The sequence below is a fragment of the Jaculus jaculus genome, chromosome 19 (assembly GCF_020740685.1).
Source record: "Jaculus jaculus isolate mJacJac1 chromosome 19, mJacJac1.mat.Y.cur, whole genome shotgun sequence".
NCBI classification, from domain to species: domain Eukaryota; kingdom Metazoa; phylum Chordata; class Mammalia; order Rodentia; family Dipodidae; genus Jaculus; species Jaculus jaculus.
Window position 1 is genome coordinate 21,598,226 of NC_059120.1, and position 13,298 is coordinate 21,611,523.

A 13,298-nucleotide genomic window follows, 5' to 3' on the forward strand; every position below is an offset into this window, starting at 1 on the left:
GTTATCTACAGTGCTTTCCTTTTAGATAAAGCTTCAAGGAGTACAATCATTATATAATTCCTACAATATATGTATTTTATGGAAAAATAACTTCACTTTAACCATTTTAACGACCATGACGTTTTTCCAACTGCTGTTTCCTTTAATGACTGACATTTTGGCTGGATGGGAAAAAGCCTTAATATCATGAAAGGCTTCTGGCAGTCCTGCTCCTGCACTCCATGATAACATCCAGAAGGAGCAGTCTTATGAAGAGGTTTTGATGGTGACATCTTATTCGAGTTTCTTCAGCCTTGATGGAATTCTGAACACATTCTTGTTTGGGGACACAGATGGAGTCCACATTTGTTGTTTTGTCAGGCTGCTGGTCTCACTGCCACCTGACTGTGACCCTCTTTGATTAAATATTGTAGAAGCGCCTGGTGTTCTCACGCAAGGCAGTCAAGATGTAACAGGCTCATTTCTGACTTTGGCAATTTCCCTTATTGCATGCATGGCCATGCCTGGGTGGGAATACCGGCAAGCAGCTCTAGAAACACCAAAAGGGAGAAAGTAAGGAGCATCACTTTCAACCAGAACTCTTTCCAGTGGTATTTTCCTCAGAGCGTCTTGGATCTTCCAAGAAGAGGTGTAAGTTACAATTGCTGTGAAGCCTACATACATATTTGTAAAGTAGTCCAGCATGGGTTCAATGACTTGGTAATCACTAGTAAAACAGTGCCTGTGGGTCTTGTAGTTGTGGGGCACATACCTTTTCAAGATGGCCAGTAGATCTTCATCAGTATTTCGGTAGTGGATCACCATTGGCTTCCGGAGAAGCACTGCCAGCTGTAGCTGCCTCTCAAATATCCTCAACTGCTTTGGAATTGGTGTGTGACACTTATAAGAATAATCTAACCCCATCTCCCCAAAGGCTATAGTCTTAGGGTGCCTTAAGGCATGCAAGATGAGTCTTTCCTGATCATCTGTGTAGTAACTTGCAAAATGAGGGTGACAACCAAATGCCCCCCAAATCAAGTCATCTTTCAAATGCTCTTCCCAATTGTTGCATTCTAGGGCATGAAGATCACAGAAATCAGTAATGCAGCCCTCAAATTCACTAGGGAAGGTGTGGGAATAAACTTGTCTGAATGTGCTAAAGTTTCCTTTGAAGGACAGCTTGGCATACAGCATGTCCAAGTGACAGTGGGTATCAGTGGAAGCTTCTGTTGTGGTTAGCTCTTCTGTAAGTCTGGAGGGTAAAGTTACATGAGAATGCCTATATTCTTCATCCATCCCAGGAATATGCTTGACGATCTCTTCAGAGCTCACTGAGAAGTAGGAATAGCCTTTGGGGAACTCAGATGTAAATGTCCCACCCAAGGCTGCTCTGGAGGTCTCGCTGCTGTCAGAGGAGCTGGCATGGTCATTCTCATGGGCTTGAAACTCTGCAGCAACTGGGGGGCCCAGTGAAAATAGCTCCTCCTCAGGCACATCAGGCCAGTGACTTTCTGAAGAGGTGGTGGCCTCAATCATCTTTTTAATTACTGAGCTTACATTATCCTCATCCTGAAAGTTTAAGGATTGATAACTTTTTTCATAAATGACTCTCCTCTGGTCAGCAAGTGGCTCCTTATCAAAGCCACTCATCTTTGAGAATGACCCTTCCTGAGAAGTAAAGGAGACAATGCTGGATGGATCTTGACTTGCCTTCTGACAATCCAGAGATTGTCCGGACTCAGCCTTTGGGGCACCTCTCTGATCTTCGGATGTACCACTCTAGGCTCTGGACATGCTTCACATTTTGCATGCTCCCCTTCTGCCTTAGGAGCATCTGTTCCAGGCTCAGGAGCCTCTGCTTTGTATTTAGGAGGTGCCCTTTCAGGTTGTGGAGCAGCTCCAGGTTTAGCAAGCTCCCTTACAGCCTTTGGAGACGCTCCACTAAGTATGAAAATCTGAAAGAAATGGATGATTTCCTTGATTTATATGACCTACCTAAATTAAATCAAGATGAGATTAATCACTTAAATAGGCCTATAACAAGTATGGAGATCTGAACAGTTATCAAAACTCTCCCAACTAAAAAAAGTCCAGGCCCAGATGGTTTCACTGCTGGATTTTATCAGACCTTCAGAGAAGAACTAACACCATTACTTTTTAAGCTTTTCCATAAAATAGAAAAAGAAGGAATCCTACCAAACTCCTTCTATGAAGCCAGCATCACCCTGATATCAAAAAAAAAAAAAAAAGAACAAAAAAAGAAAATTACAGACAAATCTCCCTCATGAACATAAATGTAAAAATTCTCAACAAAATATTGGCAAACAGAATGCAAGAATATATCAGAAAGATCATTCATCCTGACCAAGTAGGCTTTATCCCAGAGATGTAAGGATGGTTCAACATATGCAAATTGACAAATGTCATACATTATATAAGTGGACTGAAGGACAAAAATCACATGATCATCTCATTAGATGCCGAGAAAGCATTTGACAAAATCCAACATCCCTTCATGATAAAAGTCCTACAGAGACTGGGAATAGAGGGAACATACCTCAATATAATAAAGGCTATGTATGACAAGCCTACAGCCAACATATTGCTGAATGGGGAAAAACTGGAAGCTTTTCCACTAAAATCAGGAACAAGACAAGGGTGTCCACTGTCCCCACTTTTATTTAATATAGTACTGGAAGTCTTAGCCATAGCAATAAGGCAAGAGACACATAAAAGGGATACAAATTGGAAAGGAAGAGATCAAGTTATCATTATTCGCAGATGACATAATTCTATACCTAAAGGACCCTAAAGACTCTACCAGCAAACTGTTAGAGCTGATAAACACCTATAGCCATGTAGCAGGATGCAAAATAAATACACAGAAATCAGTAGCCTTCCTATATGCTAACAACAAACACACAGAGGATGAAATCAGAGAATCACTCCCATTCACAATTGCATAAAAAAAAAGTACCTTGGAATAAGCCTAACCAAGGAAATAAAGAATCTCTACAATGATAACTTTAAAACACTCAAACGAGCAATTGCAGAAGACACTAGAAAGTGGAGAAACATCCCTTGTTCCTGGATTGGAAGAATCAATATTGTGAAAATGGAAATCTTATCAAAAGCAATCTACACATTTAATGCAATCCCTATCAAAATTCCAAAGGCATTATTCAAGGAAATAGAAAAAACAATCCAAAAATTCATTTGGAATCACAAAAAACCTCGAATATCTAAAGTAATACTGAGCAACAAAAATAAGGCTGGTGGTATCACCATACCTGATTTTAACCTATACTACAGAGCCATAGTAACAAAAACAGCATGGTACTGGCACAAAAGCAGACATGTAGATCAATGGAACAGAATAGAGGACCCAGATGTATGTCCAGGTAGCTATAGCCACCTGATATTCGATAAAAATGCCAGGAATACTCATTGGAGAAAAGACATCCTCTTCAGCAAATGGTGTTGGGAACACTGAATATATATCTGTAGAAGGATGAAAATAGATTCTTCTCTCTCTCCCTGCACAAGAATTAAGTCCAAATGGATTAAAGACCTTAACATCAGACCTGAAACTCTGAAACTGCTAGAGGAAAAAGTAGGGGAAACCCTTCAACATATTGGTCTTGGCAAAGACTTTCTGAATACAACCCCAATTGCTCAGGCAATAAAACCACAGATTAATCACTGGGACCTCATGAAATTACAAAGATTTTTTTTTTTATAGCAAAGGACACAGTGAAAAAAGCAAAGAGGCATCCTACAGAATGGGGAAAAAAAAATCTTTGCCAGCTATACATCTGATAGAGGATATACAAAGAACTCAAAAAATTAAATAAGAAATCAAATAACCCAATTAAAAGTGAGCTATGGAACTAAATACAGAATTCTCAAAAGAAGAAATACAGATGGCATATAAGCATCTAAAAAAATGTTCTACATCCCTAGTCATCAAGGAAATGCAGATTAAAACCACGTTAAAATTCCATCTTACTCCTGTCAGATTGGCTACCATCATGAAAACTAATGACCATAAATACTGGTGAGGATGTGGAAAAAGAGGAACATTTCTACACTGTTGGTCCAGCCATTGTGGGAATTAGTGTGGAGGTTCCTAAGACAGCTAAAAATAGATCTACCATATGACCCAGCTATAGCATTCCTAGGCATATATCCTAAGGACTCTCAACCATGCTCAACCATGTTTATTGCCGCTCAATTCACAATAGCTGGGAAATGGAACCAGCCTGGATATCCCCCAAATGATGAGTGGATAATGAAGATATGGCACATTTATACAATGGAGTTCTTTCTACTCAGTGGTAAAGAAAAATGAAGTTATGAAATTTTCAGGAAAATGGATGGATCTGGAAAGGACTATACTAAGTGAGGTAACCCAGGCCCAGAAAGCCAAGCATTGCATGTTGTCTCTCATATGTGGATCCTAGCTATAGATGATTGGGCTTCTGTGTGAGTAGGAAGAAAACTCAGTAGCAGAGGCCAATAAGCTAGAAAGGAGATATAAAGGGAATAGAAACAGAGGAAAGGAGGGTACTTACTAGGATGGTATTGCACATATGTAAGTATTAGAATAGATTAATGGGGATGAAAAGGCCCAAAGTGAGTTCAGGGAAAGAGATTGAGTAAAGGAAAGGTGGAGAGAGGGCTAATCAAAATCTAAAAGCATATAAATAAATCAGATGAAAACCTACTTTTTTTGGACAATGGAACACTCAGGAGCCATAGATTGTTGCTAGAAAATTTTCAATGCTAGGGATGGGATACCTTCCAGTAAGTTGTTGGCCAGAGAGGTCCCTGATGCCCTCAAAACATTATAGGCCATTGCCAAGGCCCTTGGTTTCCTACCAGGAATACGTGGTAAGACCCTATTGCTGAAGACTCCACATACTTGGGCTGCAAGGCCACTGAGAAATTCTGCTGGAACTGAACTGATAACCTCCTCCATGTAGACCAGCTGACAAAAAGCTGAAAGAAGCCATTATGCATGCAGTTCAATGGGAGAAAGAGAAATTACCAGTGAAGATACTCAACAGTGGACACTGCAAGCCTTATATTTGGCCAGCCAGGCCAAATGAGCCAACAGGTGCAATAGTGGCACATCTATCATGGTGGAAACCAACTGCCTTCTAATTGGACTGGAGGCCTGCTCCATGGGAGGGAATACATCCCTGATATTGAAAACTTAAAACAGGGGTAGTCATAAGTCCTGGGGGTGTAAGTCTGCTGCTGTCTAGCTAAATGTATATACTATGCTAATCAAACTGCCCAGTAAGTACTTCTCTTAATGTTCATACTCTTATATTAATGCTACTCTCACTTTTGGTAGAGAATCTTCTCTTTTCAGGTGGCAGTAATCTTGGGATTACTCAGAAGGCACCATAGTGCTATGAAGAAGTGACAGAGGAGTGCTCAGCATTGAATATCTCTATCACACCTTCCAAGGCTCAGGGTCTATTGCAGAAGAGATGGTGGAAAGAATGTAAGAGCCAAAGGAAGGGTAGTCCTCCTTATAATGTGCTCCCCCAGACACAAAGTGGCCTGGATATCCATGACCTCATGTGCCTGATACTATCTACACAAGACCATCATAATAGGAGGAAAAGATCATGAGATCAAAAATAAAAGAGAGACTGAATGAGAGGGGGAGGGTATTTGATGGAGAATGGAGTTTCAAAGTGGAAAGTTGGGGGAGGGAGGGCATTACCATGGAATATTTTTTATAGTCATGGAAGTTGTTAATGAAAAAATATTTGAAAAAAATATGTTTCTAAAAAATGTTTCTAGAAATCAAACAGATACAACCAGAAAAATATATTTAACAGACAACTGTTGGCTTATGTAATTTTAGTTTATTTTTGCTTTTGTGAGTATATGTGAGAAAAACAAGTGTTGCATTACAATGAAAATGGTGTGTGTTAACAATGGAATCTTTTTACAGAAACTCCTTAGAAGCAAAAGGAAAACCAAGGCCAAATATAAAGTTATATTCTGACTTTAGAGCACTTGACTCTCAAGGCTAGAAAATCTATTAAACAGTGAGATTATTGTCTGTAAAAATACTAAATATTCTGAGTGGATAAAAGCCTCCTGTTATAAACTGATGGATTTTGTGACCTAAAGGCTGTTGAGATTTCTACCCTTTAAAAAAAGAAAAGCCATTTCTCATGTTACAGCAATTGGAATTGTGAAAAAACTGCATACTAGAGATTGGGTTTCAGTCTTTATTTGCACAGCTTGTTGGAGGTGGGTTAATATGGTGGGAACCTTTATTCCATTCACAGCTCTGCACATGAAAGTATGGTATTTATACACCTAGAGTCCAAGTGATCAATTTTGCCACCATCTGCTCAAGGATGGTTTTTACCCCAAGGACTGCTGGTTCTGATATACTGTTTGTGATATTATGCACTGTAGTCCATTCAAATAGAAGTAAATGCTGCAACAGTTTGTACTCTCAAAAAATTGAAACCAACACGTTTCATATCATTGTAAAATTTAGTATGTTCATCACTCCCCTGAAGTTAATTGTATAATGAAAGGGAAAGCTTGGGGAAATAAGAAAAAGTCATAGGTAGAGATTATCATTATTCACATGATAACAAATTCCTCAGTGCTTGCCCTGTATGTGCAAAGCCCTAGGTTGGAACCATAGCACAGCAAAAAACAAAACAAAAGAAAACCAACTAGCCAAACAAAAAACCCTCAGTTACTCAGAAGGCCAACTTGGGCAATTGGTGACATCCTACATTTAAAAAAGAGTGTTTGAGGCCAGGTGTGGTGGCACAGGCCATTAATCCTAGTACTTGGGAGGCAGAGGTAGGAGGATCACTGTGAGTTTCAGGCCAGCCTGAGAATGAATGAGACCCTACCTTGAAACCCTGAAAGTTTGGGGCTAGAGAAATGGCTCAGTGGTTAAAGGGTTTGCTTACAAACCTAACAACCAGTGGGGCATGCATCTGGAATTTGTTTGCAGTTGCTAGAAGCCCTGGTGTGCCCATGTTTTCTCCCTCTCTCCTTGCAAATAAAAAAAAAAATATTTTTTAAAAAAATTTATGGGGCCTGGAAAGATGGCTCAGCGGATAAGGCACTTGCCTACAAAGCCTAACTACTTGGGTTCAATTACCCCAGTACCCACATAAAACCAGATGCACAAAGTGGCACAAGTATCTGGAGTGTATTTGCAGTGGCTAGAGCCCCTGGTACACCCATCTAGCTCTCTGTCTTCTTGGAATTAAATAATTTGTTTTTAAAAAATCCAGGCCTGGAGAGATGGCTTCGTGGTTAAGAACTTGCCTGTGAAGCCTAAGGACCTAGGTTGGAGGCTCGATTCCCCAGTACCCACATAAACCAGATGCACAGGCATCTGGAATTGGTTTGCAGTGGCTGGAGGCCCTAGTGCACCCGTTCTCTCACCCTCCCTCCCTCCCTCTCTCTCTCTCTCTCTCTCTCTCTCTGTTGCTCTTGAATAAATAAATGAAAACAAAATTAAGAAAAAAAAAAAATCCAGACATGGCGGTGCATGCCTTTAATCCCAGAACTCAGGAGACAGAGGTAGGAGGATTGCTGTGAGTTTGAGGCTACCCTGAGACTACATAGTGAATTCCAGGTTATCCTGGGCTAAAGCGAGACACTACCTCAAAAACAAAAACAGGGCTGGAGAGATGGCTTAGCGGTTAAGGGCTTGCCTGTGAAGCCTAAGGACCCCGGTTCGAGGCTCGGTTCCCCAGGTCCCACGTTAGCCAGATGCACAAGGGGGCGCACACGTCTGGAGTTCGTTTGCAGAGGCTGGAAGCCCTGGCGCGCCCATTCTCTCTCTCCCCCTCTATCTGTCTTTCTCTCTGTGTCTGTCGCTGTCAAATAAATAAATAAAAAAATTAAAGAAAAAACATTAAAGTTTATGGGACATGGTGGTGCATGCCTTTAATCCCAATGCTCAAGAGGCTGAGATAGGAGGATTGCCATGACTTTGAGGCCAGCTTGGGGCTGCAGGGTGAGTTCCAGATCAGCCTGGACTAGAGTGAGAACCCACCTTAAAAAAAAAAAGTAGGGGCTGGAGAGATGACTTAGCGGTTAAGCGCTTGCCTGTGAAGCCTAAGTACCCCGGTTCGAGGCTTGATTCCCCAGGACCACGTTAGCCAAGTGCACAAGGTAGTGTCCGCATCTGGAGTTCATTTGTAGTGGCTGGAGGCCCTGGCGCACCCATTCTCTCTCTCTCTATCTGCCTCTTTCTCTTTCTGTCTATTGCTCTCAAATTAATAAATAAAAAAAAAATTAAAAAATAGGGCTGAGGATATGACTTTTCAGTTAAAGGTGCTTGTTTGCAAAGCCTACTGATCTAGGTTTGATTCCTCAGTACCTATGTAAAGCCAGACATGCAAAGTAATGAATGTGTCTGGAGTTCATTTGCAGTGGCAAGACGCCCTGGAGCACACTCTCTCTCTCTGCTTGCAAATAAATAATTAAATAAATTTAATAAATAAATAAGGCCAGGCATGGTGGGACATACACAGGAGGCAGAGTTAGGAGGATCACTGTGAGTTCAAGGCCACCTTGAGACTACATAGTGAATTCCTGGTCAGCTTGGGCTAGAGTGAGACCCTACCTCGAAACACCAATAAATAACTAAATAAAAATATAAATAAATAGCTGTGACTTAGTTGGGCGTGGTGGCACACGCCTTTAATCCCAGCACTCAGGAGGCAGAGGAAGGAGGATCATGGTGAGTTCAAGGCCACCATGAGACTACATAGTGAATTCTAGGCCAGCCTGGGCTAGAGTGAGACCCTACCTTGAAAAAAAAACCAAAGAAAAGGAAGTCTGTATACAGAGCTTAGAGGTTGAGTACCTGCCTAGCATATATAAGGGTCTGGTTTTACTGGGCGTGGTGGCGCACGCCTTTAATCCCACCACTGGGAGGCAGAGGTAGGAGGATCGCTGTGAGTTCGAGGTCACCCTGAGACTCCATAGTGAATTCCAGGTCAGCCTGGGCTAGAGTGAGCCCCTACCTAGAAAAACTAATAATAATAATAATAATAATTATAAGGGTCTGGTTTCAAGTCCCAGTAGTGCAAAGAATGAACAAAAGAAAGAAAGAACCCTCAATGATACCTGTGAGGAAGATGATATAGACCTAGAGCTCCCCAGGCTTATCTATTAGGGGTATTTTTTGTTAGTTTTTTTGTGGGGACAGGGTCTCATGTAACTCAGGCTAGCCTCAAGCTCCTGATTCTCCAGTCTCCACCTCCCAAGTGCTGGGATGACAGGTATGCTCCACCCTGTCCAGCTTAACTGTGGCTACTGATGGATACTTCCGGCTTCCTGTGTACAGCTTCCCCTCCCCCTGGGATGAGGACCTAACCTAGGCAAGCACTCATCCACTGAGCTAAACCTCCAACCGGCTTCCTATGTATTTCTGTTCTGTTTGCTTGTTTGTTTGAGGCAGGATCTCACTCTAGCCCAGGAGACATGGAACTCACTTTTTCTTTTCTTTTCTTTTCTTTCTTTCTTTCTTTCTTTTTTTTTTTTTTTTTGGTTTTAGAGGTAGGGTCTCACTCTGGCCAAGGCTGAGCTAGAATTAACTATGTAGTCTCAGGGTGGCCTCGAACTCACAGCGATCCTCCTACCTCTGCCTCCTGAGAGCTGGGATTAAAGGAGTGTGCCACCACGCCTGGCTCACTTTTTCTTTTTTGTTGTTGTTTGTTTTTTTGAGGTAGAGTCTTACTCTAGCCTACACACGCAGCTTGGAACTCACTTTGTTTTAATTTGTTTAATTTTTTTGTTTATTTATTTGAGAGACAGAGAGAGAAAGAGGGAGAGAGAGAGGGAGAGAATGGGCGCATCAGGGCCTCCAGCCACTGTAGACGAACTCCAGATGTGTGTGCTACTTTTCACATCTGGCTGAGTGGGTCCTGGGGAATTGAGCCTTGAACCAAGGTCCTTAGGCTTCACAGACAAGCGTTTAACCACTAAGTCATCTCTCCAGCCCAGAACTCACTTTTTAATCCAGGCTAGTCTTAAACTCACAGTGATCATTTTACCTCAGCTTCTCGAGTGCTGGAATTAAAGGTGTGAGCCACCATGCTCAGCTTCTATTCTGTTCTTTTCAAATGCAACATAGTATAACTTGCTCAAAATGCATTTATTTATTCAATTTTTTTTCTTTGAGACAGGATCTCATGTATATCAAGCTGATCTTTTTTAAATCTGAAACTTTTCAAAGAGCTTTTTTTCTATATTTCATGTTTGCTTATTTATGAGAGAGAGAGAATAGGTGCACCAGGGCCTCTAGCCACTGAAAATGAACTTCAGACACATGTGCCACCTTGTGTAGCTGGTATATGTGGGTTCTAGGGAGTTGAACCTGGGTCCTTAGGCTTCACAGGCAAGTGCCTTAACCACTAAGCCTTCTCTCTGGCCCTCAAGCTGATCTTTAACATGTTCTGTAGCTAAGCATGACTTTGAATGTCTAATACCTCTAGCTTTACCCTCAAGTGGTGGGAAATAGTCCTGTACCTCCAGGCTTACTTTATGTTGTGCTGGAGATCCAACCCAGGGCTTCATGCATGCTAGGCAAGCTCTCCACCAACTGAGTTACAGTCTCAGGACTTGTTTGGAACTCTGCCAGACTCGAGAGCTGGCCCAGCAGTTAAAGGCACTTTAACCTTTTAACTTTGCAAAGCCTGATGGCCCAAGATCTATTCTCCAGCATCCACATAAAGCTAGCTGCACAAAGTGGCTCATGTGTCTGGAGTTTGTTTAAAGTGGCAGGAGGCAGCTGGGCATAGTGGCACATGCCTTTCATCCCAGCACCCAGGAGGCTGAGGTAGGTGGATCACTGTAAGTTTGAGGCCAGCTTGGGACTACACAGTGAGTTGTAAATCAGCCTGGGCTTGAGTGAGACCCTATCTCAAAATAAAATAAAATAAAATAAAATAAAATAAAATAAAATAAAATTAAATTAAATTAAATTAAATTAAATTAAAAAAAAAGTGGCAGGAAGCCCTGGTACACCCATTCTCTTTCTCAAGTAAATAAATTAAAAATATTTTTTTTCATTCTGCTTGCTTCATAATCTAGAAGTAAATAAAGGAATAAAGAAAGGCCCAGATGAAACTGATTGATTTAAAGGAAAAGGAAAGTGACAATTGGAGTTTTGTTCTTTGTGAGTTTCTTTTTTTATTTTAGAGACAGAGAACGAAAGAGAAAGAATTGGCACACCAGGGCCTTAGACAGTGCAATTGAACTCCAGACGCTTGCATCACTTAGTGGGCATGTGTGACCTTGCACTTGACTCACCTTTGTGCATCTGGCTTAGGTGGGATCTGGAGAGTTGGACATTGGTCCTTAGGCTTTGCAGGCAAGTGCCTTAACTGCTAAGCCATCTCTCCAGCCCTCTTTTTTTTCTTTCTTTCTTTATTATTTATTTATTTGTTTTTTCAAGGTAGGGTCTTGCTGTAGCCCAGGTGGACCTGGAATTCACTATGTAGTCTCAGGGTATCCTTGAAGTCATGGTAATCCTCCTACCTCTGCTTCCTAAGTGCTGGGACTAAAGGTGTGTGCCATCATGCCCAGCTTCTTTTTTCTTTATGCAATTCATTAGCTTTCTTGCTATTAACTTTTAAAATTTTATTTTACTTTTTTTTTTTTTGAGGTAGGGTCTTGCTCTAGCCCAGGCTAACCTGGTATTCACTATGTAGACACAGGCTAACCTCTAACTCTCAGTTATCCTCCTACCTCTGCCGGCTGAGTGCTGGGATTCAAGGTGTGTACCACCATGTCTGGAAATTTATTAACTTTTTAAAGTTTCATTAAAAATTTAATTAAGTCTTATGAAAACACTTCAACATTATATTGTAGTCATTTGGGGAACATAATGACATCAATTGTCCTTAAGGCTCATAAAATGGCATTGTTATTGCTGGCTGTCTCTAAATTTCTGCAGAAACACATTCAGATAAGCAGATTAATTAGCTGGTTCTTTGTGAGTTTTTTAGTTGTTTATTTGTTTATATACGTATTTGAAAGAGAGAGAGAGAGTATATGGCCATAACAGGGCCTCTTGCCTCCACAGACAAATCCCAGACACATGTGCCACCTTGTGTATCTGCCTTTGAATCTGGGCAGTCAGCTTTTCAAGCAAGTGCTTTAACCATTGAGGAATTCCTCCAGTCCCTGCTTTTTTGCTTACTTTTTTCTTTGAGATAAGATGGAACTAAATTGCCTTAAAACTAGTTGAAGCCAAATATGGTGGCCTGTAATTTGAGTAGCAGGTACATTAAGCCAGGAATATTACAAGTTTTAGGGCAGCCTGGGCTACATAGGGAGACTATGGAGAGAGAGAGAGAGAGAGAGAGAGAGAGAGAGAGGGAGAGAGAATTAAAAAAAAAAAAAGAGGATTCGGGTGTGGTGGCACACACCTTTAATGCCAACACTTGGGAGGCAGGGGTAGGAGGATTGCTGTGAGTTCAAGGCCACCCTGAGAATACATAGTGAATTCCAGGTCAGCCCGGACTAGAGTGAGACCCTACCTCAAAAACACAAAACAAAACAAAAAAAGAAAAAGAAAAGAGGGACTAGAGAGATGGCTCAGCATTGACAGGTGCTTGCTTGCAAAGCCTGACAGCCTGGGCTTGACTCCCCAGTACCCATATAAAGCCAGATACACAAAGTAGTGCATGTGTCTGAAATTTGTTTGCAGTGGTAGAAGGCACTGCTAGGCCCATACTCACACGCACTCTCTCTTTGTGTGTGTGTGTCTGTCTCTTTCTCTGTCTGTCTGTTTCGCTCTCAAATATATAAAAAATATATAATATTTTTTTACAAAAGAAAGGAAGAGGGGCTGGAGAGATGGCTTAGCAGTTAAGGTGCTTGCCTGCAAAAGCTAAGGGACCTCGGATTGATTCCCCAGGGCCCACATAAGCCAGATGCACAAAGTGGCACATGCATCTGGAGTTTGCTTGCAGTGGCTGGAAGCCCTGGTACACGCATTTTCTCTCTCTCTCTCTCTGCCTCTTTTCCTCTCTCAAATAAATAATAAAATATTTTTTAAAGAAAGGAAAGGTAAGGAAAATATAAAGGAAGAGGGGGAGAGAGGAGAGAAAAAGGAGGTCTAGTTCAGACTATGGGCTCAGAGGACAGGATTGAAGGCAAACCAAGGTCAGAAGAGAAATGCACAAGGATCTAGTTCGTCCGTCAGTAACTGTCAGCACCCTGGAGAGCTCCCAAAGACCCTGCACTTTTACAACATGTGCATATTCAAATGCCCTGACTTTTAAGGCTCTTCG

General features: G+C 41.5%; 1 non-coding gene across 1 annotated transcript; it reads right to left on the minus strand.

Annotated features, from left to right (window-relative positions):
* Positions 1-11,863: 11,863 nt before the first annotated feature.
* LOC123456162 lies at positions 11,864-11,992 on the minus strand. The gene has a single exon (XR_006634376.1). It is a non-coding gene; the product is annotated as a small nucleolar RNA SNORA33 (small nucleolar RNA).
* Between the last annotated feature and the right edge of the window lie 1,306 nt (positions 11,993-13,298).